Source organism: Taeniopygia guttata, chromosome 1A, assembly GCF_048771995.1.
Source record: "Taeniopygia guttata chromosome 1A, bTaeGut7.mat, whole genome shotgun sequence".
Lineage (NCBI taxonomy): Eukaryota > Metazoa > Chordata > Aves > Passeriformes > Estrildidae > Taeniopygia > Taeniopygia guttata.
This window is the reverse complement of record NC_133025.1, coordinates 61,936,913-61,962,213: the sequence shown is the minus strand read 5'-3', so window position 1 is coordinate 61,962,213 and position 25,301 is coordinate 61,936,913. Positions and strand designations below refer to the sequence as shown.

Here is a 25,301-nt window from a genome sequence, read left to right as displayed (position 1 = left end):
AAATGGATCTCCGGGATCCATCTGAAATAGGCAAAGCTTGCCAAGTGCCAGTCACTCTTAATAACATCTTATCCAATTCAGCAATAAAGTTCCTGTCTCTGATGCCACTTCTGTGTTTGGGACATCCACACCCTATTTCCCTTCAGAAAGACTTTCTGACCTAGGCTTGCTGGATTGGTTACTCAGATAATTCCCTCAGCCAGGAGAGAACCACACAAATGCACTGGTTTGTTTTTTTTGTTGTTTTGTTTGTTTGTTTGTTTGTTTGTTTGTTTGTTTGTTTGTTTTTTCCTAGTTACAGTGTTTAAGGATTGTGTGCCATGTGAAATAATAAAGATTTACTAAAATATGCAATCATACAATCATAGAATGGCCTAATTTGGAAAGGGCCTAAAGATAAACTAGATCCAATCCCCTGCCATGGGCAGGGACAATTTCCACTATCCCAGGGCACTCCAAGCCCTGTCCAACCTGGCCTCCAGGGATGAGGCAAGTGGAAGATGATACTCACTTACCTTCACACAAATGTACCAGACCATTCCTAGAATGCCTAGAAGAGTTTTAGGAATAGGGCATAGAAAAACAGATCTAAACTTGAAGAGCATTTCTACTCTCCTTCATAATTCTGGTTATTCTATCACCTGTGGATTTTGTTCAGTGTCTTCAAGAAAAAGACAAATTTCCTTTTTCTTTTCACTCTCCAGCATTTCCTAACAATTTAATACTTACAGCTGAAGGACATATGACATTTTTAATGTCTACTGCAATGTCATTTTTCTCCACATGCTGCAATAGTTTTTTTTCCCCTAGTTCGTTCTCTGGAGAAAGGGGCAAGGATGGACACAGGACACTGAGACCTCCTCAATAAACAATTAAATTATTAGTAATATCAACATCTAAACAATCTTCCCCACCCCAAGTGGAAATCATAGCTGGACACAGACATATTACCCCAGCTGCACAATTCCCACAAAAGTACTGTTTAAAACTAATGGGTAAAAAACATTCCAAGTGTAATTCTGATGAAAATGATAGTGTGAATCAATCTGAAATTCAATAGGTGGTGCCTAAACCCCTTCTTGCCACAGGCAAGTAAAGCCTGGGATGTGGAAAAGCAAGTGTGAAATAAAAGCAGCAATGGGATTGTTAGTTAAGAAAGTCTAAATGACAAAAATCTAATCCTGAGCAGAATTTTTCTTTGTGGCCCAGGAGGTCTGGTCACACATATACTGCACATTTATATTTTAAATGCATATACACAGTACAATTATGCTCTTGCACAAAAACCTTCAATCTTCAAAGCTGGTATATACCTGAATTTTCCCACTGAGTGTTTAAAAGTAGAATCATTAACCAGGTTGGTTGGTAATAGATAGGTGGATGTGTTGTCACAGAAATCAAGATGTGCATCAGAAAACAGGGAAGGAGAAGAGTAAAACCAGCCCAGGACATTTCAGGCTGTAAAACACACAGTTTCCAGTGAATTTAGATGTCTGCCAAATGTCTGCTTGAATATTTGGTCCCCTAATCTCAGCCTACTTTGGGAAGTGTTTGCTGTTAGGAAAACTCTATCATCCAACTGCCTTGCTCCTTCAGGCCTTTTATTCCACTGCTTCAGCCAAAGTTGATTTTCATTTAAATGTGGGAAACGTAACAAGCCCTCTTATGAAATGTTAGAGGTCAACTGCACCCCTCATTTTATTTAGTGTATGTTTCTTTGCTTCATTTAAAAGAAGAATAGCAAAACCACAAACTGAAACCCAATATCACCAAGCATTGAAAACAAAAGGGTGCTTAAGGGATTGAAGTGCTGGGGGAAAAAAAAACCCATCATTTTATTTTGCAAAGCACTTGGAAAAGTACATTTGATCTTCTTATTTCATTCTTTGGTGCCTGATATTTCAGCCATCTGCCCTGGGCTTAATTCTGTGTGGTCATACCAGCAAATGTGGGGTTAGTTCCTGGTGTTACTGCTCACCTACTGTGTGACATGGGCTGAAGCACATCTATATCCTTGTGGTGCCTAAAGACATCCAGATGTAAAATGACTGAAGAGGAGGATTTAATTTATATTTGTGAATTATGTTTATTCATTATATTTATGCATTATATTTATAGATGATATTTAATTTAGCTTGGTTCCAGAAGGCTTAAAACTCATAAAGAGTCTCCTACCCAGAGTACCTAAAAATGCTCTCTCATATCTCTATCTGTTCTCTTCAGTGTTTTGTACACTCTGCCAAAATATGGCGCATTTATTTGTTTGGATTTTGTCATGCTAATATTTTTGGTAATACTTTCAAATTTGAATTCTATCTTTTTTTTTTACAATCCCCAGTTCTGGAATGTCCTTTGGAACCATTTCTGTGGGAAGGACTGCAGGACTGTGCTGTTCCCTCACATCATGAGCCTCCAGCAAAAAAAAGCTACTGCATAAATCAGTAAAACAAACAAGAGGAAAGGTGTTTGGCTATAATAACTGTTAATTAACATGATTTGCCTTGTTAGATGTTCTTCAGTTTTAATTTGTGATGATTTATATCCTATTTGATTTATATCCTATATGATTTATGTCGCTATTTCTATACTTTATATAATAGGGACATTGATGAGTTTCTACTGTTTTGGACTTTTAATAAAATGACATGTGTTCATAAATATTCATATTTCAAATGTTAAAATACCTTCATTGAAAAAAAAAATACAAGTTTTTATGCTTCTTATGAGAAGTATATCTTTTAAAAACAGAAACATGTTAATTACCAGTATGCTGCTCCATAATCAGCCTAATCAGAGGCAGTGGGGACATTAAAAGAAGGTGTATAAATCTAATTTTAGTGCTTTGTTGGGTGAACAGAACCAAGAAGCTATTTTCCCTTGCAACTGTAAATGAGAAACATGAACGTAGATAATGTGATAAATAGAAATAAGAAACATGAACATAGAACATTGATTGGGAACCTCATTGTCTTATTGCTTGGGAAGCCTGTTATGACAACAATAAAACCACAAAAGGTGCATTTGTAAATAGGATAAAATATATTTGTGTATGTGTGTAACAACATTAAAGCAAACCTAGACAGAACTAATAAATATCTTTAAAAGTGAAAAGAAAATCAGTAACTCACATATATAACATATTGTATGTGGACTTTGATTTCATGTGTAAATAAACAAAATAGCATCTCTCTTCCATTACTTGAATCTACATAAACCAAATATCACGTTAAAAACTTCTGAAAGAGCAAACACTTAAGTCTAATACCTCAGTCTCCTTTTCCTTTTGTCTAGAATTAAGTATCTGTGTTTTTCTGCATCAATATTTAAGTATTAAAATGCACTGGTTTGATTATTGTGCCACCTGTGCATTTTCTTCTCTTTTCTTACATTTTGTTCCATTCCCACTTCTTGGAAAGGGAATCACACAGATTGGCAAGACACTGGGCTCTTGCCATGTTTTGCTTTGCCCTGGAAAAGCAGGATCTGCCCCATCAAGCAGGATTACAGTACCAGAGGCATTTAAAATTGACTTTAGGAAGGGTGTGTACAGGTATGCTTTTATGAACCTGATTTCAATGGGACAAGTTCATGAGCAGGATTATATTGGATTCAAAGCAGGACTTGCATATCCTCATATTTCAGTCTTTCAAAACCCCCACAGATCATTTCCTACCGCACAGCTCTGATAAAAACAGCTAAATATGGCTGGAATGTTACAGATGAGTTGTTTTTTAAGGCTGCTTGCTATAGGTTAAGTGGGAGAACAGCAGTTTTTCATTTATTCCTTTGTAGATCTGCAGCAAAGAATTCCAGAGAAGGATATAGATGTAGCAACAAACAGATGAAGCAGTTGGGATTTCTTGGTCTAGTGATATTTTGCAAGAATACTTTAAAAAATGGAGGCATTTGTTCCAGATCCTTATCCAAACATTTATTTGTTTCAGCAGTTTCCACAGTAATTGGCCGTGCAAACACCCAGAGTGTTTCAGGGCTGGCATAATGGGTCTGCTCTTAATTTATAAAAATAAATCACAACTTAGACATCAATTTGCAGTTTCATGTAGTAAACTGATAGCCAGCTGGAGAATCATAGCAATATGGTAGTTTTTTTTTTTTTTCTTCAAGCAGTGGCAATGAAATTTCTTTTCACACTTGACCAAACCCCCAGGACAACATGACAACATCAAGACTGGCCAGCATAAGCCAATACTTTGGGTTGTCATCATTGCCAGTGTGGAAAATGGCTTCTGGTGAGCTGTACATCACAGAAGTCTTCAACTTACATCCACACATGCACAGATGCCATGTGATGAATATCTTTCCAACGTGAAGTTATTCCCTGCTGTTAATGTCCTGAAGCTGTATGAACATCTTCTCCAAAAGCAGTACCAGGCAGCAGCTAGTGCTGACTGGAAGACAAGAATTTTCATTTTTATTAACATCCTGGGGACTTCAACATTTGTTTTGTCCTGTTGGTTTACAAGAAAAAAAAAAAAAAAAAAAAAGAAAAAAAGAAAAAGCAGCAATCAATCTCTGTGATACACATTTACATATTTGAGGGACAGACAGCACCTGGATGAACTTTTCAACAGCAGATAAAGGATAGGAACAACTATTCCTGGCATCTTTCACTAAATAATAATTCTGTTTCTGAGCTGACAGAGATGTTTTTGTAGGAAAGCAAACCTTGTGAATCTACACCTTGAAAAGGGCATTTTTTTTGTTCTATTACATACTGGAGCACGCTGACCTGATACAGATACAGGTTTTATAGCTTATTAAAATCTTGTCACCCATATACTCCTCCAAAATATTGAACTACTCTTTTTCATCTCAATTCAAATGGAATAATATAAGCCATGTTAAAACCTGTATTAACTTTATACTTTATGCTTTGATAGACCAAATTTTATGGGGGTTTTTCAGTAGCTTGTTTCTCTTTTCCAGAATAAGCTGGTATTATATTTCCCTATATCGCACTTGCTTGTGTTTCTGCCTACTGCTATGTTGCATTCTTCAAGTTTCATTTCCATTTCAATTGTATTCTTTATTTCAATTTCAATTGTATTCTTCAAGTTCCATTTCAATTTCTGATTGTTTACAAAGGAAGGTGAAATGTAGTTTTTGAAGCAGATTATTTTGTATGATCCTCCTGAGAGGACTTTGCAAATCTTTCCCACCTCTGTTGGTGGCTGCTGTCACATTTAAGATACCAGAATATGCCATGTAACTAGGACTAGCATAATGCAAAATTTTTATTTTCACCTACAGTTCAGAAGAAGAGGGAAAACAGTTGAATCCAAAGTCAGTAGATTTAAAACTGATAAAAGCAAAGACATATTTCAGCTGAAGTCTAATTAGATACTTTTTATCTGTATCTATTATACACAGGGAAAAAAAAAAAAAGAAGAGAAAAATAAAGACTAGTAACAGAATACTGCATTATTATCACATTAGAAAATATAACCAAATTTATACCCCAGAAGAATCTATCTTGAAAAAAAGTGTCAGACTTATAAAGCTACTTTAAAGCTTATTAAGACAGGTATTAATAGAATAATTCAATTTTTATAATACTAATGAATAAGTATTCCAAATATATCTTGAACATTTTATAGTTGCTATGAAGGGAAAACCTTAAATCTAATATAGGCTTTAAAGTCACTTGTTTCTAAACATAAAATTCTCAGAATAATGAACAGTCAGGATAATAATCATTCAAGATAAGGAATGCATTGATGTGTATATAAGGAGTAAAACTGTGTGTGAGAAACAGAGGATTAGGCCTCATTCACTTTCTTTTTTTTTTTTTTTAAATATTCAAAATCATGATTTTAAGCAATGGTAAAAATAATCCACTGAAAAGTAGGCTGCTACAGACTTTAAGAAGTCACCCAGTCCATTTTTCTACCCTGGGCAGGGTTACATATAAGCAAACTTCAGTCTCATAACTCACCTGGCAAATGTTTGTCTAAATCTTTATTTAGGCCTCCACAAATTCCCAGACCAAGCTAATCCAGTCTTTTGCTATCTTGCCATTAAAAACCTGGTTTTTTGGGGTTTTTTTGGTTTTTTGTTTTTTTTTTTTTTTCCTAATTCCCACCCTCTTTCTGTTGAGGCAATTCAAAACCATCGTGCCTTGTTCTGTTCCTGGTGGCTGTTATCATGTCTCTGCACATTCTTCCCTCCCCTAGACTAAACAAACCCAACTCCTTGGCTCTTGTCTCACTAGCTGTGTTTTCTGGACCTCTAATAATTCTTGGTGTTCATCTCTGGGTTTTTGCCAGTTGGCATGGGGCATTTCTCCAGCTGTTACCTGCACTTAGCTTGGACACAGGATCCCAGATGGGGCTTTATCCATATGGGAAAGAGATATTACTTCCTATACCTTCTGCAGCACCCCTCATTTATAGTGGATTCCTTTTTTCATCAGAGTGGATCTGCTGACTCACAAATCCCCTTTTGTAGATTTGCTGCCTACGCAGTTGTTCCCCACCTTGTATTCTTCTCCTTGACTCTTAGAAATTTTTTTGGTTTTTTATTTTTTAATTTGAAAGTTGAAAAGATGAGAGGCTCCCACACAAAACAGGAATTTTCCATATGTTTGCAAATATGGAAAGACAGGAAAAAAAAATTTGCACACGAAACTAATTTTTTTTTTCACCACTCCACAGTTACCATTTGCAATCTCTAACCTTTTGTTATACGTGGTGACCATAAGGTGATCTCTGGTACAAATTACTTCATTCTGGAAATATCTGTATTTTGATGCAATTAAAAAAGAAAAATCAATGAGTTCTTACTTAACATTCATAAATAAAAAGAAAAATATATAGGATCTTTAGGCAAATGAATGAACAGAAGGACTTCAGACAAAAAAAAAGTGATGTGTGAGATTTCCAGTGTTGTCTAGAAAATTCAGGAAAATAACTGCATTTTCTTCACATTCTTTTAAATTTTTCAGACTAAAACTTGTCATTTTCTTCAAATAAGGAAATGTGAAAAAGTCTGTATCTATGAAGAAATTATTCACAAGTATTCCTCTTTCCTCATAATGTGAATCATCCCATGATCAGCACAACACCTGGAGCCTGACATCCTGCTGAGCTCTCTGGATACCAATTTCTGGCCAAGCCTTGTTTCAAGACTACAGCACTTCCATTGCCTTGCTGCTCCAGTTTTTGATCATATATTCGAGTTTCTGCTCCAGCTTTTCCCTCAGGAAAGACTTGTTTGGATCTTTTTCTGTCCCAGCCACCAGTTGATTGAAATTTGCAGTTTAGTTCCTCTGAAAACTGAAGTCATCTGTCAGGTGTAGCTGAAATTGGAAAAGGATTTTGAGATTCTGAAGAGAAAGGACAACAGCAGACATCAAACATTTTGTTAACATCAATCATATCTCCACAGAAAACCAAGCTAAGGAGTCTCTGGTCTCTAAGCACTATCACACTTCCTACAAAAAAATCTACTTTGTTGAGGCTTTCTAGAAATAAATGGCAACAAAAAAGAAACTATAATTCTTGCTATAAAAGAAAATTTTAGAGGGTCTGGGTGTAAGAAAAAACCAAGGAAAAGTTTTCCAATAGCCAGGAAGAGTTTGGGTAAAACTTTTACAAACACTGACAAAAGGGGTAAAAGGAAAACCAAGATTTCATGCTTAATTGCAGCTGGCATTACTGAAATCCCCTCCTAATTCACTCTGCAGAAACAGCAAAGACATTATATCATTTATTATATCAACAAAGACATCACTATCATTTAAATATCAGTGATGATACTGCAAAAGAATGGACAGGATAGAATTTGAGCTGGTCAAAGACTGATTTTATGTCTTAGATTTTAAATAATTTGAACATTTTTGTCATTTTCCCCCTCTTCATTTAGAGCTATTGAGAACACTCAGGCATCAAAAGCAAGCTGTGGAAAACACTGTGAAAATTTATGAGATTTCAACCTGGATATTTTCTATGTTCATGCATCTAAAAAGTAAAGAAGTAACTTGTTTGTCAGTTTTCAGATCCAATGTATTTTATTTTTCAAAATAAACAAAACCCAGTCCTCATCTCCATCCTTCCAAACCAAGGAACCAACAGAGTCATAATTAAATGTATTTCCACTTAAACATTTATTCCTGAGGGAAAAGGATTTTTAAAAAGAGAGAGAAGAGAAATAAATTAGCAGAAGTATCTCTACTCTGTTTTGAACTCGATCATTAAATTAATAATTTTTCCTACCTTCTTGTTTTGCCAAGGTCCCCTCTTGTCTTTCCTTCAGAAATTCCTTGCGTTATTTCAACAGCAGTTCCTAGTTTATTATTCAGGCTTAGGCATCCAGCTCTTTTAAAATAGGGTTCCCTCAATCATTTTTCTGGTCAGGCAAGTAACCTTCTTCTCAAATAGTATTTTTTTTTCCCCTCTCCAAAGCAAATCCTCCAGTATTATATTTCTGTATCAGAGAACAAATACACGAATTACAAATTCTTCCTCCTTTCCCCCCCGTCAACAACAGCCCATTGATTTCATGCACACTTTCCCAGAAAATCCAAGCAGCTTCACATTCTCCCTGCCCCCAAATCCATCAGGTTTCCCATTCCCACAGTCCTCGTAATGGACCACACTTTGGATTCCCAAGGACTCCATAGAGGTGTCCCCCCTGGCAGCTCTGCTGTGTCACAGCAGCAGCGTGACAGTGGCAGCAGATGGGCTGCCTTGAAGCCTCTGTTAACAGCATGATGTCTCAACCCAGCCCTCCCATGGGGATCCAATTTTTGGCTGCTTGGCAGGCTGGAAAGGGGGAGAATCCGACCTCCCTCGCTCCTGTGCGTGAGACATGAAATAAAAGCCTTCCCCTGCCTCACTGGTTTCAGGCTGGCTCAAGTCCTTCGCGTCGTGCAGGCAGCACAGGCTGCCTCATCCTCCTGTCCTGAAGGTAAATGAGTGATTTATATTCCTAATATTATTATATGGATGTCAGTTCAGGCAGGTTCATGCAAGGTGAGACAACAGAGTGTCATGCTTGGCAGTCCCTTGGAGACCTCCAGGACCTCCCTGGACACCCTGTTCCAGTGTCTGACATCCCTTTTAGTGAAGAAATTCCTCCCGGTGTCCAACCTGACCCTCCCCTGGCACAGCTTGAGGCCATTTCCTCTTGTTCTATCCCTGTTCCCTGGGAGCAGAGCCTGATCCCCCATGGCTGTCCCCTCCTGTCAGGAGTTGTGGCGGGCCACAAGGTCCCCCCTGAGCCTCCTTTTCTCCAGGCCGAGCCCCCCCAGCTCCTTCAGCCCCTCCTGGTGCTCCAGCCCCTTCCCCAGCTCCGCTCCCTTCTCTGGACACGCTCCAGCCCCTTGATGTCCATCTTGCAGTGACAGGACTAGAACTGGACACAGGATCTGAGGTGTGGCCTCACCAGTGCACCTCAAAGCTCCACCTGGCTGCTCTGCCCCTCCAGAGCAGCTCTGTGACGTTCCCTGCTATGTGCAAAACCTGCAGTCTGGACTGTGAGTGACCTCACTGTGATGGAAAGGTGTTGGCAGAGAAAATCTTCCATAGCTCTTTTAAAAGCACCATGGCTGTGCCAGAGCAGGAGCCTTGAAATGGAGCACACGGTTTAATCTGCCTTTGACATGTTTGTTTTTAGCCCAGTTGTTTCTTATTAGAAAGCACTTTCATTTCTTGTAATCATTCATCAGCACTTCTGTGTGAGCACAGTGTTTAACAGAACATTCTGACCATCACCTTCAGACATCAGCTGTTCTTCCATTAAGAAAAAAATCCTCCTGTGCTGAAATAAATGGTGAGATGTCTGAATCTGGAGGACACATTTTTAAAAAGTGCATTTAGGGTTATGTAATTTTATTGGCCGAAATCACGTGCACTCTCATTTACCACATTTATTATAATATTTAGACATTTGTGTAAAAAACAGAATCAAACACTAACTTACAGACCTCTACAGTGTGTGTTTTATGCAAGTCTGCTCCCTGGCACACTTTTGGCTCAGGCCAGCTGTCCTTGGGGTAGTTCAGGGAAGCTCATAGACCAAAGCCTGCGCTCAGTAGGGATTCAGCCACTCTTTTCCAGGGAGGAAGAAAGCTCAAGCCCATTGACAAGGAACCAGATCACAGAATTTTGCCTATGAGCCAAGGCTGAGGCATCAGTCTGAGACTGGGTTTTTTGACAGTACAGACCAAATCTCCCTCCTATGTAATGTGGTTTTGTATTACTCCTGTGAAAACTGAAATATTGAGGTAGGTGACTTTGATTAAAGGACATTTCCAACACTGCACTTAGTGTGTTCATTGGTTGCATTTTTCTTCTGCTCGCTTTCAGAGTTTTTTTTGGTTTTTTTTTTTTTGCAGAAGGATTTGGCAGGCCCAGCAGTACACCGCATTTTTGGAGAGTGTGGGGCGAGTTCTGCACTGATTTACTGCACTGCAGAATGTGGAATCCATTGTGTTAGTCAGGTGAGACAAGATCACAGAACTTAGAACCAGTGTATTCTTATTGTCTGTTGTCTGATTGTTTGCTTAATGCCCATATAAAGAGCTTTTTTGTTTTAAACCCCTTGTGTCCAACTGGATAAGAATATTTTACCTTCAGATATTATACAATAGCATTTTATATGCAATTTATGAATGTGAGAGAATCAATGGGGTCATTAAGTAATACTTTTATATTTTCCTGTGATTTGTTCTGGTTTTTTTTATTTTCTGTTTGTTTGATAAAGCTCATTGAACAAAATCTTTTGAATATAAGGTATGATCACATGCTTAGACTTTTCTTAAAAAAACCCTACCAACCAACCAAAAAAAAAAAAGTACCCCAAATTTTGAAAAAAGAATACTTGAGTGAAAATTGCTTGGAGAGAAGGAAAGCCCTTTTTAATGACAACTTCTGAGTTCTAAACTTTCCTTTTCTGCAGCTTTTTCACTTGCTCTAATAAAAACCTCCTCTGTCCCTGCAAGGTTTGCTTGTCGCTGTAACAGCAGAGCTGATAGACACTCCACACTTTAACTAAAAACTGTCATTGTCAGATCAATATGATGGCTGAGATGAGAATAATTCAGACTTAAACTATCCAGTACCTGGGATTTACAATGACTAATGCCTTTGAAATAAAAGAGTCAATTAATTTTACAAATACGTCAGGCAGTCGCCAGAATTTCACCTTCAAGATTTGGTAGGAAACAAATCTGGCATGGTTCAGGTTGATGCAAAATCCAGTTTTATTTTCACTAATTCCAGTCTCAAAACTGAGCCAAGAACCCTACAGAAACACATTGGCCTTACTCCAATGGTTGTCAGATTAGTAAGGACTTAGTCTGATGTGGATCAGGCTACTTTTGCAGGTTGGCGCAGACATAGAGAAGATAATAATCTAAAGATTATTATTATTATTATTAAGATAATTCAGCAAGATTTGAAACTCTGCTTGGCTTTACATGTGTAGGCAGACTCGAAGAGATCAATGGGATTACTCATGTATGTAAAGTCAAATGCACACATAAATCCTTGTGAAGCTGTGACCCAAGGGTCCAGCCTTGTATTTATCTTCAATTTTAGTTGGATTTTAGTTCTAGAGGCAATTTCATTGATGATTTAAATATGCCCACACACAGCAGTGGCTCATATTAATGGCTGCATGTATCTGATTGATCAGGTCCTTAGATAATATGAGGAATAGCAGAAAAGAGAATTTTATTTTCAATTTGTTCACTTTCAGTATTGTAACTCCAACCAGATTTAAAACCTCCACTTTCCTTGCATTTTTACTCTGAAAAGACAGAAGATGTTAATTAGTGTTAAATTAAAAGGTATTTTCAGTCTTCATCAGGACTTCCAATTGCACCACATATGGTTCTCAACTTCAGTTTATAATTAAATTACTAGTGATAAATTGGTCTGCCCCTTGCCCAAGTTCTGATTAGAACATATTTGCTTGTAATATTATTGTTATGAATGGTTTAGTCATAATAATGACTTTCCTGTATAAATTTCTTTTCCCTTTCTGTTTCCCTTGGAAATAGTGATCTACCCTCAGCCAATTGCTTTGGTTATGACCTTTTGACGCCTACTGATGTCTGTTTAACAATCTTCAATTAAATGTGACTGGCTCAGCAGAGTAATGACCCCTTAGTTTTACAGCTGTATCACAATTTCTTCTCCACAAAAATTTCAAATTGTATTTTTAAATATTTAGCATTTCTCATTACAGATATATTAGAAAAATAAATGTTGTACTTATTGGGAGTCTCTGAAGAACACACACATCTGCCTTATTCTAGAATATCTTCTATGTTTATTACATTTATGTTTATTAAATCTGTCTGTCTTTGAAGAATTTAATGGACTTTGATCAATCTCCTTTGAAGGACTGTTATCTGAAAATTTTCTGTCTTCAACACTGCAGTTCTGTAAACCTGAAAGATTTCTTTTTCCTAACAAGCTTCTTCATTAAATACTGATTTCCATTCTGACACTGAGTCTCAACACAGTGTAGGTCGATAGAATTCAGTAAAATTGTGCTGATATGGAAACACTGCAAAAGCAGAGGAAGAAACCAAAGCAATGCCAAACATAGGGTTGGAACCACCATTCTGGTTTTCCCTCCACAAAAGGTGATCTGCATTAACTAACAGCAGTGCAATTATATTGGTCCAATAGCTGTGTGAAATCACAATCAACCCCTACATAAAATGATTTGACAGATGGAAGCTGGAAAAATGCAACAATTCATATTTTTAATCATCTGCCAATTGCGGAAGGAAGGAAGGAAGGAAGGAAGGAAGGAAGGAAGGAAGGAAGGAAGGAAGGAAGGAAGGAAGGAAGGAAGGAAGGAAGGAAGGAAGGAAGGAAGGAAGGAAGGAAGGAAGGAAGGAAGGAAGGAAGGAAGGAAGGAAGGAAGGAAGGAAGGAAGGAAGGAAGGAAGGAAGGAAGGAAGGAAGGAAGGAAGGAAGGAAGGAAGGAAGGAAGGAAGGAAGGAAGGAAGGAAGGAAGGAAGGAAGGAAGGAAGGAAGGAAGGAAGGAAGGAAGGAAGGAAGGAAGGAAGGAAGGAAGGAAGGAAGGAAGGAAGGAAGGAAGGAAGGAAGGAAGGAAGGAAGGAAGGAAGGAAGGAAGGAAGGAAGGAAGGAAGGAAGGAAGGAAGGAAGGAAGGAAGGAAGGAAGGAAGGAAGGAAGGAAGGAAGGAAGGAAGGAAGGAAGGAAGGAAGGAAGGAAGGAAGGAAGGAAGGAAGGAAGGAAGGAAGGAAGGAAGGAAGGAAGGAAGGAAGGAAGGAAGGAAGGAAGGAAGGAAGGAAGGAAGGAAGGAAGGAAGGAAGGAAGGAAGGAAGGAAGGAAGGAAGGAAGGAAGGAAGGAAGGAAGGAAGGAAGGAAGGAAGGAAGGAAGGAAGGAAGGAAGGAAGGAAGGAAGGAAGGAAGGAAGGAAGGAAGGAAGGAAGGAAGGAAGGAAGGAAGGAAGGAAGGAAGGAAGGAAGGAAGGAAGGAAGGAAGGAAGGAAGGAAGGAAGGAAGGAAGGAAGGAAGGAAGGAAGGAAGGAAGGAAGGAAGGAAGGAAGGAAGGAAGGAAGGAAGGAAGGAAGGAAGGAAGGAAGGAAGGAAGGAAGGAAGGAAGGAAGGAAGGAAGGAAGGAAGGAAGGAAGGAAGGAAGGAAGGAAGGAAGGAAGGAAGGAAGGAAGGAAGGAAGGAAGGAAGGAAGGAAGGAAGGAAGGAAGGAAGGAAGGAAGGAAGGAAGGAAGGAAGGAAGGAAGGAAGGAAGGAAGGAAGGAAGGAAGGAAGGAAGGAAGGAAGGAAGGAAGGAAGGAAGGAAGGAAGAAGGAAGGAGTTTATTTACTTGTTAGGAATAAAAAAAGAATTCTTAGGAAAAAGAAAGACTGCAGAAGAGATACCTGGATTTAGGGGAAGACAACATGATTTAGCAGACGGTACCTTAATGCTCAGTTCTGTTTAATGTTCTTGTGGTTTGCATCTCTTACCTTCACCAAGTCATCCAGACCTTCAGGGTCACCAAGACTTTTCTTCTGCCTGTTTGGTATGCCTCCTGGCAAGAAAACAGAATTTCCATCCCTAAAAATCATTCCACGATCCAAATTTTATTTCAGAATCCCAGTAATGTTTTGATCTGACAAAACAATGTCTCTAAAAGCTGTCAAATAGAGTCCAATATTCCACTTGCCAAGAGCTTGTTAAAATAATCTGTAGAATCATATTCAGGATTGCATTCATCTCATAAAACTTCACATGTATAGGTAAGGCATGTAGAGCACACTGTTTGCCAAGACTTTTCCTGCATCTGATGGGGAGGATACCTAAAACACGAGGCTTATTACACTTTCCTGGGATGAATGAAAGCATTCCTGGATGTCCTATTCCTTTAATCACAAGGGCTGCCTAAATATCTAGGATTGAATGGATGCCAGTAAGACACTGATGTGAAATAATGTATAATCTAAACCAAGAGAGCTGAAAAACCTCATAAAACAAAACATAGCTAGAAAATGAATCACACTCCCCCACCACACCCCTCCAAAATTTGGATGTCATATAAAGGAGCAGGAAAATTGAGGAGATTTGTCTAGATTTGAAAAGCCATGGGTGTACTTATGCTTTTGAAAAATGCTGCATCTTCTTTAGTCAGACTGCCAGCAAAGGGCCTGGCAACATTTCTGGACAGTTTTATAGCTGTAGCCACGTGTGCTGGTGTGACAGGGCCTCCAGTCTTTCCATGCTCAGTATTGGCACAGTGCTAATCCCAGGAGACTTGTTCTGCAGGGTTTGTAGGGCACGCTGATCAGCCAGGCAAGAATTCTTTTCCAACTGTGGACTTACAAATTTTCTCAGTTCCACAGGAACAAGGCTTACAATGTATAGAAGTTCACAAGCACTGAAGAAACCACTTCCTATGTTTTGTACAGATTCTCTCCCATGATTCTTTATTTTTTTTTTTTTTTTTGTTACTGCTAAAATATTACTTAGTGGGCTTCTTCTCTGATGTCTAATAATATTTAGTGTTCCACAGTGGGATGTCAATTTTCCTTTTTTAATTTGCCAGTAAATTTCACTAAGTGTCTTCCCTTTGTCAGGCAAAATTTCTGTCGCTTCAATACACTGCTATAGCTTTATGTCATTGTTTCTTCAAGCAGTTTTCGGAAGCTGTAATGAGGCAGGGAGGCAGATGTCTAGAAATTTCAGAAGAAGCCCTCACATTGCACAAACTTCTCTGACTCACTGTCTTAATAGACTGGAGCTGAGGTTTCATGTGGTCTGCTGCTCTGTGTGATGCCAGCTAAGTTATTGTTTCAAACAACTATTTCATAAAACTATCTAGCAAAAGCCGACCTGTGAATCATTAAAAATGTTGTTTACAAGATGACTTCCATCTTCCTCATGTTTTTCTATAGTAAATTTCCACTTTAACACAAGCCACAACTACACCCTTAAGTGGAAATTCATTACACTTAAGCTGAGTGAAGATTTCTGCAAACAGTGTTTGGCTTTTGTGTTGGTTGTTAACGATTAACATTTAATAGGTTCTGACAAAGTGTTCAGTCAAGTGCAGGACACAAGTGCAGGCAGTCCTCAGACTCCTCAGTGCTTGTAAAAACAGTGCACGTAGTACAGTGGTAATTTGTCAATCCAGAGAGCCAAGGACAGAGCCTGGAGTCCCAGGTAGCTGTGGAGTTTACTCTGTAGGTGATGGGATCCTGCCAGAAGCACAGACAGTAGAACCCCTTCTATCCACTACTTCCATACAGAGTCACCAACTGGTCAAGGCTGGAAGGGACCACAGTGGGTCACTGGTGCCACCTCCCTGCTCCAGCAGGGCCATCCCAGAGCACAGGGCACAGGATTGTGTCCAGAGGGGTCTGGAATATCCCCAGGGAGGAGACTCCACAGCCTCTCTGGACAATCTGCTCAGTGCTGGGTCACTGCCCAGGACAGAAGTTGTTCCTCCTGCCCAGGTGGAACCTCCCGGGCTCAGTCCCTGCCCGTGGCTCTGGTGCCATTGCTGGGCCCACAGAGCAGAGCCTGGGCCCTGCTCGGAGCCCTCCATTTGGATATTTATACACATTTATACTCTCAGTCCTCTCTTCTGGAGCAGTTTTTCACCTGGATTTTTTTCTTTGTTCCTTTTTTTCCTCTCTTTAGTATCACAGGAGAGAGAACAGGATTTAACAGGGTCAGCAGGCCCTAACTACTGTCATCTCAGGAAACATCGTACAATCCCAGTAAAAAAATCCATGAAACTCTACCTTAATATCTGCTCAGATTAATTTCTCACTTCCCCTTTACTCCTGCTGAACAGCTGTTGCAAGAATCTCTGTCCTTGAAGACTTCAGAATGCATAACAAATTTCCAGCCTAGATATATTCCTTCTAGGTTATACCCATGTGTTCTTGTGCCAATTTTTTCCTTCAGTTAATTACTCTTCTCCCTTCCTGCTGTTTACTTAATTGCTTTTATCAGCTTGATTTAAGAGCTTGTTATGAAGTGGTTTTAACTGTCTTTTAGTTTGTTTCTAACTAGACTGTACAGTGCCTCAAGGGGTTTGGCAGGGGCTTTTTCTTGTCATAATTCTCTGATTATTCTTAATCCCGTGAGCCATTCCTCTGTCAGGGATGGTTTGGAAGTATTTAGAAACAGCACTGTCATGGTGTCACCAGGTTACTAAAGCAAGAATATTCAAAACCCAGTCCCTCTGGCAGCTGTGAAAATTCAGAATGCAGGATTTGCATCGGGGTCTATGTGGTCCCATGAAAGTCGTGCTGTGACATTTTTCATTTTAGAGTGACTGAACTGCTTCTTGGCCCAAGAAATTATTGGACACTGTTCAAGTGACTAGAGATGTTATTCAAATATGAGTGGAATCTATGTAAAGTGTCAGCTTCCCATAGATGTGGTTAGAAATAGCAATTATTGATAACATTCCTGCCACTGTTTAAGCCTTTCTGTAAATAAATATGCATTTAGAGGGCAGTGTGCGTACAAGAACGCTTTGCTCCTTTCTTGCTCTGGTATCCTGTCATTTCTTCACCAAATGGGCTTTGTGCCAGGGGGTAAATACTGTGCCTTCTGCTAACTCCCACTTGGAAGGGTAATTCCTGCAGCTAGATGGTGATGACTGCATCTTTTGCACCACAACTGCCTAAACCACCAGCAATTCATGGAAGGGCGAAAGCATCACACCAGTGATGTGCCTGCATGTGTGGTATCTTGTGCTGAATTGTTGGAGCAACTCCTCTCAGAGCAAATCCCTGGATTCTTCCCGTTTGCTGGGACCCTGCAGCCTGGCTGTGGGAGCAGGGGAGCTTACATGCTGCAAGCTTTCCATGTACCTACATTGCCACTCCTGAGCCAGCAGACAGCACGTGCATTTGATTTATTTAATGAATGGGAGTCTAATTATAAAGCAGAGGAAATCACTGAAGCATAAATTTATGGGCTGCCTGAGCTCACCTCCCATGTAGGCAGAAATCAGTGGTGGGAGTTGATGTTAGCAGTGGTGAAGATGTCAGGGATACCTGCCTGACTCCTGGGTGGAGGGGAACAGGGATGAGGTGCCAGCAACAGGAGAGGCTCAGCTGGCAATGGCTTTCAAGCATCTCCTTGAGTCCAGGATGTTATGACAAGAGAAATAGGGAGACTTGGATAAAAAGTCCAGTGTGTTCTGACAGCAGCCTGTCCCTCTGTTTGGGTATAGCATGAAAAACTGAGTCATAAAGGGCTGCAGCTATATACTGCAACTTTGTGCCCATTTTTGGCTACGTCTTGAATTACAAAAAATTACAATGACTTCTTAGAAAGGAAATCCTTGCCTTTCTACTAATATGCTGCAATATTCCTGGAAGGGAGCCAATGTGTCAATTTAAGTACCCTCTCAAAGTGCGAGGGGCTGTGATATTTCCAAGTCTCAATGCCAGCTCCAGCCTCTCTGGAATGTGTGCCAAAGTCTTCCCACCGAGAAGAATGCCTCACATTAAGCGTGTCATCCCTGGGCTGGCCCTCAGCTCCTTCCCCAGCTCAGGAGTCTCAGCTTTACCCTTCATTCCTGTATCCCATTTCCCAGCCCCATGGAAAAAAAAAATGCCATGGAGGGCTCTCTGCTCACCCCCATCATCCCTTTACACATTAATGTGAAATGAAACATTCTCATGGTTAGCTGTTGAACAACAGACAGCAATTCCTGTGTGGGGAATTTTAATGTCACGTTTCTTTCCTAACTTGGATGCTGCTCAATGTGCTTGTGACTGCAGCTTAGAATTTGTGCGTGTCCAAGGACCCAAGGACTGTGGATATAGGCTAAATTAACACAAATAGGTTTCTGCAATTGTTAACCACACAGAAAGATAACAGAGTTGACAGAGAAAGAAAAAATATATAGATAAAAAAGAAAGAATTCATGAATGCATAAATATTATTTAAATGTATTTTTATGTAATAAATGTATTTGTTTAAAATAAATGTAATAATATCAATGCACTATTAATCCCTTTACATTTACAAATATGTGGATTTAGAGATAATTAATACTTACATTTATTAATATTCATAGTTTATTTATTTATAGCAAAAAATTGTTGCTTATTTGCGGTTTTTTAGAAAAAAAAATATTAAGGATTGACTTTATAGCTGTGAGAAGGTAGGCAGAATAACACAGATCAAAATTTGGAAATCCACTTCTGCACATCAGGTTGACCATGAATGACCTCGCAGTGCCTTTTGTTAAATTTTCCTTGGGCATAATTTGTGATCAAGGAATCAAACCCTGAAGAATCCTGTGCTGTCTTTGCTTGCAGATAAAAAAAGCCTTCCCTAAAAGATAACTTGGCTTCTCCTTTTTCCTAAGGGAAAATACTGCTGGAGACTCACCCTCAAACACAGAATTACTGGATCAGTGGGGTTGGAAAAGAATTCCAAGGTCATTGAGCCCAATCTGTGACTGATCCCCACTGTGTCAACCAGACCACAGCACTGAGTGCCACATCCAGGCATTCCTTGGACACCTCCAGGGATGGGGACACCACCACCTTCCTTCCAATGTTTATCAACCCTTCCTAGGAAGAAATTCCCCCTGGTGTCCGACCTGAACCTCCTCCAGTGCAGCTTGAGGTCATTGCTTCTTGTCCTGTCAGAATGGCACAATCTCAGGATTATGACCACACAGACGAGGGGCTGGGACAGTCTTGACCTCTTTTTTGGCAAGTGAGAGGACCAAGTTGCTTGAAGCTCCCACAGAGAACCTCTGAGCCCATGTCCCACAGTTTGTTTGTTCCTACACTGTCTTTAACCTTCGGCACTCATAGACATCTTGAAGAGTCTCTCCAAACAGAGTTGAGTTCCCCTCTTGTCTATGCTGGTGAAAATCCAGACATTCCTTTGGAAATAGCCTGGTTTTTAATCTTTGATTGACTTTGGCTACTGCAGGAGCTGATCCTGCAGGATGCTGAGCCCTTCTGTTAAATCTGAAGTGTCTGGTTGTCATTTCACTACTGCAAACCCCTGGTTCAATGGGGCGAGGGACCTTTCCACAGCCAGAGCAGCAGCTGAGTGAGGTGACCCCCACAAAGGACTGAAGTGACCCCCATGGAGGACTGGGCCTGCAGTTTGTTTATGGAAAGCTGATCCGGGAAAAGCCAGAGTGGTGATTACAGAGAGCGTTCGCCGGCTCCCGCTGCGTGCCCGTGCCAACAACAACAGCACAACGCTGCGAGTCAAACCTGCTCACGGGGCTGAGTCAATGGATGGGACTCCTGCCAGCTCCCAGCCAGGGCTGCTTTGTTCCTCTTTAATTCACTCCTCTCTAATGCTGGGTGAAACTCAGAGGTACTGCAGGAATCCACTGGGAATGTTTTGAGAGCTTTGGCACCATCCCCAGTGGCAGCAGAGACCAAGTACTGGGTGTTATCTCCTTCCTTCGTCCACCCCATGACACTTCCCAACTCCTCTCACCTTCTAATTTAGCCTTCCCCTGGAATAATGTGCTGCAGATTTAACTGTGTCTTCACTTTTAAAATTGGAATGTTTGCATTTCCTTACCCACGTTGATCAGTGAACTTAAGGCATAGGTAACATGCCGGGAAGAGTCAAGAATATAAATATTATAGGCAGAAGAAATAGTTAGGTTTAAGCACAGTTACCTTTAATATAAACCCTGAATATATGTTATATAATTAAATATATATATATTTGCTGTAATCTCAAGTGAGCTGTATACATGTCTAAGCTGCCTATGATACTCTATAAAAATCAGTGTTTTAAAAGATATGAATATTGTTGAGGGCCAAACAGCTGCTAGTTCTTCATCACTGGAAGGCATGATAGAAATAGAAGTAGAAATAGAAATAGAAATAAATAGAAATAGACCTTTGAAAGTCGCCAGGTAATTTTTTTAAGCTCTCCTGCTCAGCACTAAAAGAAGACAAAAATCATGGGAGTACCAAGGGAGTTCAGAGGTCAGCATGCTAGAAAAACAAAGATACTCACCTGTAAAAAATCAATACACTTTAAATTGAATTCTCAGCTTCTTCAATTCTCACAAAGAAATAATTTTATTGTAAAATTCTGATGCTGCATTTAGGGAGGGAAAAGCTTAGCCAATTGTTTATTCAGGGAACACAACCAAAAAGGTGTAAATTTTAATGCTGAAGCAAAAGAAGCAGCTTCTATTGATCTAACACAGCTTAGCACCTTTCTAAAACATCCAAGTCCTCTCTTGTGGTTTTGTCATTTTGTTTAAATTAGATGGCAGGGGGAAACTTCTAGAAAGATAAAGGCGAAAGCTTCAAGGAATGGAATGAAAAGATCTGTGGGCTAAGGTAAAAGAAAACACCCAATTTTAAAGAAGGACAAAAAAAGGCAAATAGTAAGATTCAAATTATAAATGTATGAATTCTATTCAGAAATTGCAAAACATTTTAAGTGTAAAACTCCCAAAGTTTTGGAACTGCTGCCAAAATAGAATACAAATAAATTTATGTGGAGAAATTAATCAGAAGTACTATTTGTAACATTTTAAGAGAGTATTTGACTTTATGAAGTTGATACTAGCAAAATTTGCTTTTCATTCATTCAAATGAGAAATTAGAGGCAAAACATCAGCATTCATTATGCTTTTAAGACTGCTGAGAACTGAACTGAGGTACAGTTTACCCCTCTGATGTCTGTCACCAACATTTTTGCTGATCGTAGGATTAAATCTGATCAATGTGATGAGTTTGGCCTGCATAGGAAACTCATATTGTGAGATAACTGAACCACAACTCCCAGGAATATTAATATATGTAGATAAAAAGGAGAGAGAACCTGATTAATGAGAGACCAACCCAGAAGAGACAATTCTGCTTAAAATATATTTAATGTTTTAACATAACTAATATATTACTATTTATCTAGCTTCTTTAACTTTTTTTTTATTTTATTTTATTTCTTTTTTTTTCTTCCTCCAGCGAACAACCAAAAAGCTTGGAGGAAACTCTTTTTTTCCTTCCTGAAAAAAAAAATAGTGGTTTTCATTGAAATTCAGACAAGTAGTGCAAGGCAAGAATCCAATTTATGCTGCAGTCTCTTCCACATCACTCTAGTAATGAAGAAGAGGCATAATATGAGCAAGAAATTACATTGAGTTCACCAGTTTTATTGATCTGGTTTTCAGCTGGGTGTAAAGCAATTTTATTCTTTGTGGGCTTTAACTTTGGAGCACAAAGAGAGCTTCTGGACTGCCTAAAATTTGATAAAGGGATTGTTTTACCTCTCTGCTGTTTACAGAGCAGTGAAAGGATCAGTAAAACCTTCTTCACCAAGCCAGAAGACTCTGACAATAATATCTGCTGGAAGAAAAAGGCTTTTTTGCTCTGTGTCTTTCCTCCACTAACCCAGAGCAAAGCGGGGATATTTCCCATCAGAGCAGGCAGCTGCCAGCGAGGGAACCGAGTGTTTATCCACTTCCCTGGGAGCTGAAGCGTGCTTCTCCTCTCTTGTTATCTTAACCTCTGACACCAAATGTTAGTCTTGCCTGCTCTGTAAATGACATTGGCGGGCACAAGGGAATAACCAAAAAAAAAAAAAAAAAAATTGTTTTGGGCTCTTCACAGCAAAACAAGAAAGGTCCATTTCTGGATCCCTTCAGCTGCTAAACTGTGATCTCTCAAGGTTTTCTGCCTGTGTTGTCTCAGTCATATCCATTCAGAATGAAGGAGTGCCAGTGCTTAATCCACATTTGCAAAGTGGACTTTTAAGCTTGAATCTTTTGGAATGGCCAATGGTGTGGGTCTCCTTCAGGAGAAGTTATTACAAAATATTCAGGATCAGATTTCCTGCATAATTTCCGCTGCACCAGGCCAGAACAGAGTCATGAAAGAGTGCTAACATTTTCATACTGGGTAAAAATCTGTTAATCAAAAAGTTTTGCAATAAATATATAAATATAAGGTAAGTATTGTAGTAGCATGTTTTTCTCATTAAATTTCTGGACTTTTAGCCTAAAATAGTGACTGAACACTGTTTAGTATCTGATCCACATGAATCTAACTGATAACTTCTGAGACTTTAAGTGGACCTTAAAAACTGCATCCTTTGGAATACAAAAGTTGCAAAACCAAAATAATATTTTAGTAGAAATTTCAGTAGTAGAAAGTTTTCCTCACGGAAAATATTATTGAAGTATTTTTGTTTGCTTCTTTGTTTCACAGAAACAAAACTGTTGTGGGGAGTTTTTATAGGTTTTGGGTTTTTTTTGGTTGATTTTTGGTTTTGTTTTTTGGGGTGGTGTGTTGGTTTTTGGGGTGCATTTTTGGGTTTGTTTGTTTGTTTGTTTGTTTTTTGTTAAAATGCAACAAAGCAAACATCTCACTTGAGATTTGGAAACATCCAGGACCAGCACCAAATGTTCATGATAATCTGGGAACACTGGTAAAAAACTATGTTTTCATATCAGACCTGGATTCTGGGTGCATTTTTGAGTAGAGAGGACAACTCTTGAATTATAGCTTTTAACAAATGGCCTGAGTAGGCGGCAGGGTAAATAATTGCAAAAGTGCTTGTGCCTCAGGCCATTGTAGAAGAGGTAAAACTATGCCTTATCACCTTCCTCTGCATGTTGACATGATTTTTTAGCCCCAGATTGCAAGAAGCATTATCTTTGTTTCTCTAAATTCCTCTGACTGCAGCTATTCTTGTTCTTTTCAGTCCTATTTACTTTTCCAACCAGCTCTTCCATCCCTTCTTCGTCTTCTTGTCAGCCTCCCACTTCCTACATGCTGCTAGTCCACATTTTTTTCACACAAACCCCAGAACTGCTGTCATAAAAGGGTGGGTGATGTGTTAAACCTTTAAGGACCCTGGCCCTTGTGTTACACATGCAAAGCAGAGCACAAGGAGGTGGAATTTTCTGGAAAAATGGAGTCAGTGGTAGTGGCCTGCACAGCAGATGAAAGGATAAATCAACCCTATAGAAAGAATCACAGAGTCACAGAATCACTGAGGTTGGGAAAGACCTCCAAGGTCATCCAGTCCAACCTGTGGCCAAACACCAGAACTAAACCAGAGCACTGAATGCCACATCGGGGTTTTTCTTGGACACCTCCAGGGATGGGAACTCCCTGGGAAGCCCATTCCAGTGTTTAGGAGCCCTTTCAGTGCATCCCACGAGACTGACCCAAGCACTGATGGCTATTCAAGCTCCACAATAGTGTCTGTGTGGGGTGTTTTAACAGCACAAGCCATTTCTGTGTGAGCATCTACTGCCTTTAGCAAGCAGTCCAAGCATAATCACACAGAAATTTTGCATGTTCTTCATTTTATTGAGCTGATTCAGGATCCCATCCCTGGGAAAAACACGGTGGAGCATGGAAATTGCCTTAAAGAACTTGAGACTGCAGCAGAACTGACATGTGGAATTTCTCTCAGTGCAAAGCAAGGCATGCTGCATGGTCAGTTTTTCCCAAGTGAAACAATTCCCACTTGCTGTAGGTATCACATCACAGGACAAAAGCCTCTGTGTGGGGGGAGGACTTAAAACTGAATTGCATGCTAGGAAATATGTAGGTTCTAGCTGGATGTTTTTAGGATTTTGTGATATTTTCTCACTTTACTGGCTCAGTAAGACCCTCAGATCTGTCACCTTGTTAGATACAGTGCAACATCCATTCTTTTTTTGAGGTATTTCAAAAAATAGAAGTCACGCATAAAAGAAAGGGAAATTTTCAAAAATTAAGGGAAGATACAGGGGAGGTATCAAGGTACAACGAAGAAAGTGAAGTAATCCCTGAGGATGTGGAGTTTGGTGTGGACAGATTTAAAGGAGTGATTATTTGTTTAACATTCTCGGCCTAGCCCAGTATCATTATTCCATAAAGAAATCAAGGATTCCTGGAGTTTTCCTTTATTTGGGGTCAATGGGAGCCAAAATATGTCTTTATCAGATGAGGTCTGACTGTAACACTGACTCTGCCTTGATGCAAGAATAATCTCTAATTTCAGAAGATGTAGCCATGCAAATTAGTTTTATTCACTCTCAGGATAAAAATTTCATCTCATTCAGTTCATAATATTTAGGTAGAGACCACCATAATTAAGGGAAAGCTAAGATGCTTCCTTAGACTATAAACAGTGCCACAAAAACGGTGCTTAATATCTTTAGATTCAGCTCCTTACAGACATTTCAAGCAATTCTACAGCATAATGATGTCTTGCTTTATATCAAAGGCAGAACTTGCAGGGCCAAGGGCTGTGTCTAAAAAACACTGCTGGCTACTGAGACAAGGCATACTGGAGAATTGCCTCCAGCAGGAACTTCCCAGCAAGGGGAATAGGCATCGAATTAACCACTAAAGGAAAGATAAAAATCAAACCCAGCATGTGGACTGGAGAGAACACACATGCCATAACTTCATAACAGTCCTAAAGCCCCAGAAATTTTCCTATTGTTGCTTGTATGACCAAGCTTGTATGACTCACAGATTAGGCTGTGCCAGTCAGGGGTGATTGTGTGACCATCCCCATTTCCTGCAATAAACACTTTCTGTGTCCTCTGCTCAACGCGTGATTTCTTCATTCTCCTCCCTTGCAGGGCAGAAACCTCAGTTGCTATTCTGGTCCTTGCTAAAGGAATGGCTCAGCTGCAGAACTGGAATGAAACATGGGACAGGCAGCAAGGATGTGAGTAGGAACCTTTTACACAACCACAGGCGTGGGTTAAATGTCGATGATATTTGGGAAGAGAGAGATTTGCCATGAGCATGTAGCAGAACAGAATTTGGCATGAGCTTCCTCAGAGGGGAAAAGAGTTCCTTATAAACTAAGAATTTAGCCT

At 39.6% G+C, this 25,301-nt stretch overlaps 2 long non-coding RNA genes across 2 annotated transcripts; one reads left to right on the top strand and one right to left on the bottom strand.

The window, feature by feature from the left end:
• The first annotated feature begins 333 nt into the window (after positions 1 to 333).
• On the top strand, positions 334 to 25,143 carry LOC140682236 (uncharacterized). Its single transcript, XR_012053637.1, has 3 exons — positions 334 to 2,462; positions 10,358 to 10,462; positions 25,059 to 25,143. It is a non-coding gene; the product is annotated as an uncharacterized lncRNA (long non-coding RNA).
• LOC115493530 (uncharacterized) lies at positions 4,491 to 25,065 on the bottom strand. Its single transcript, XR_003958388.4, has 3 exons — positions 13,969 to 25,065; positions 8,235 to 8,445; positions 4,491 to 7,318 (listed from the first exon to the last, which is right to left on the bottom strand). It is a non-coding gene; the product is annotated as an uncharacterized lncRNA (long non-coding RNA).
• Positions 25,144 to 25,301: the final 158 nt, after the last annotated feature.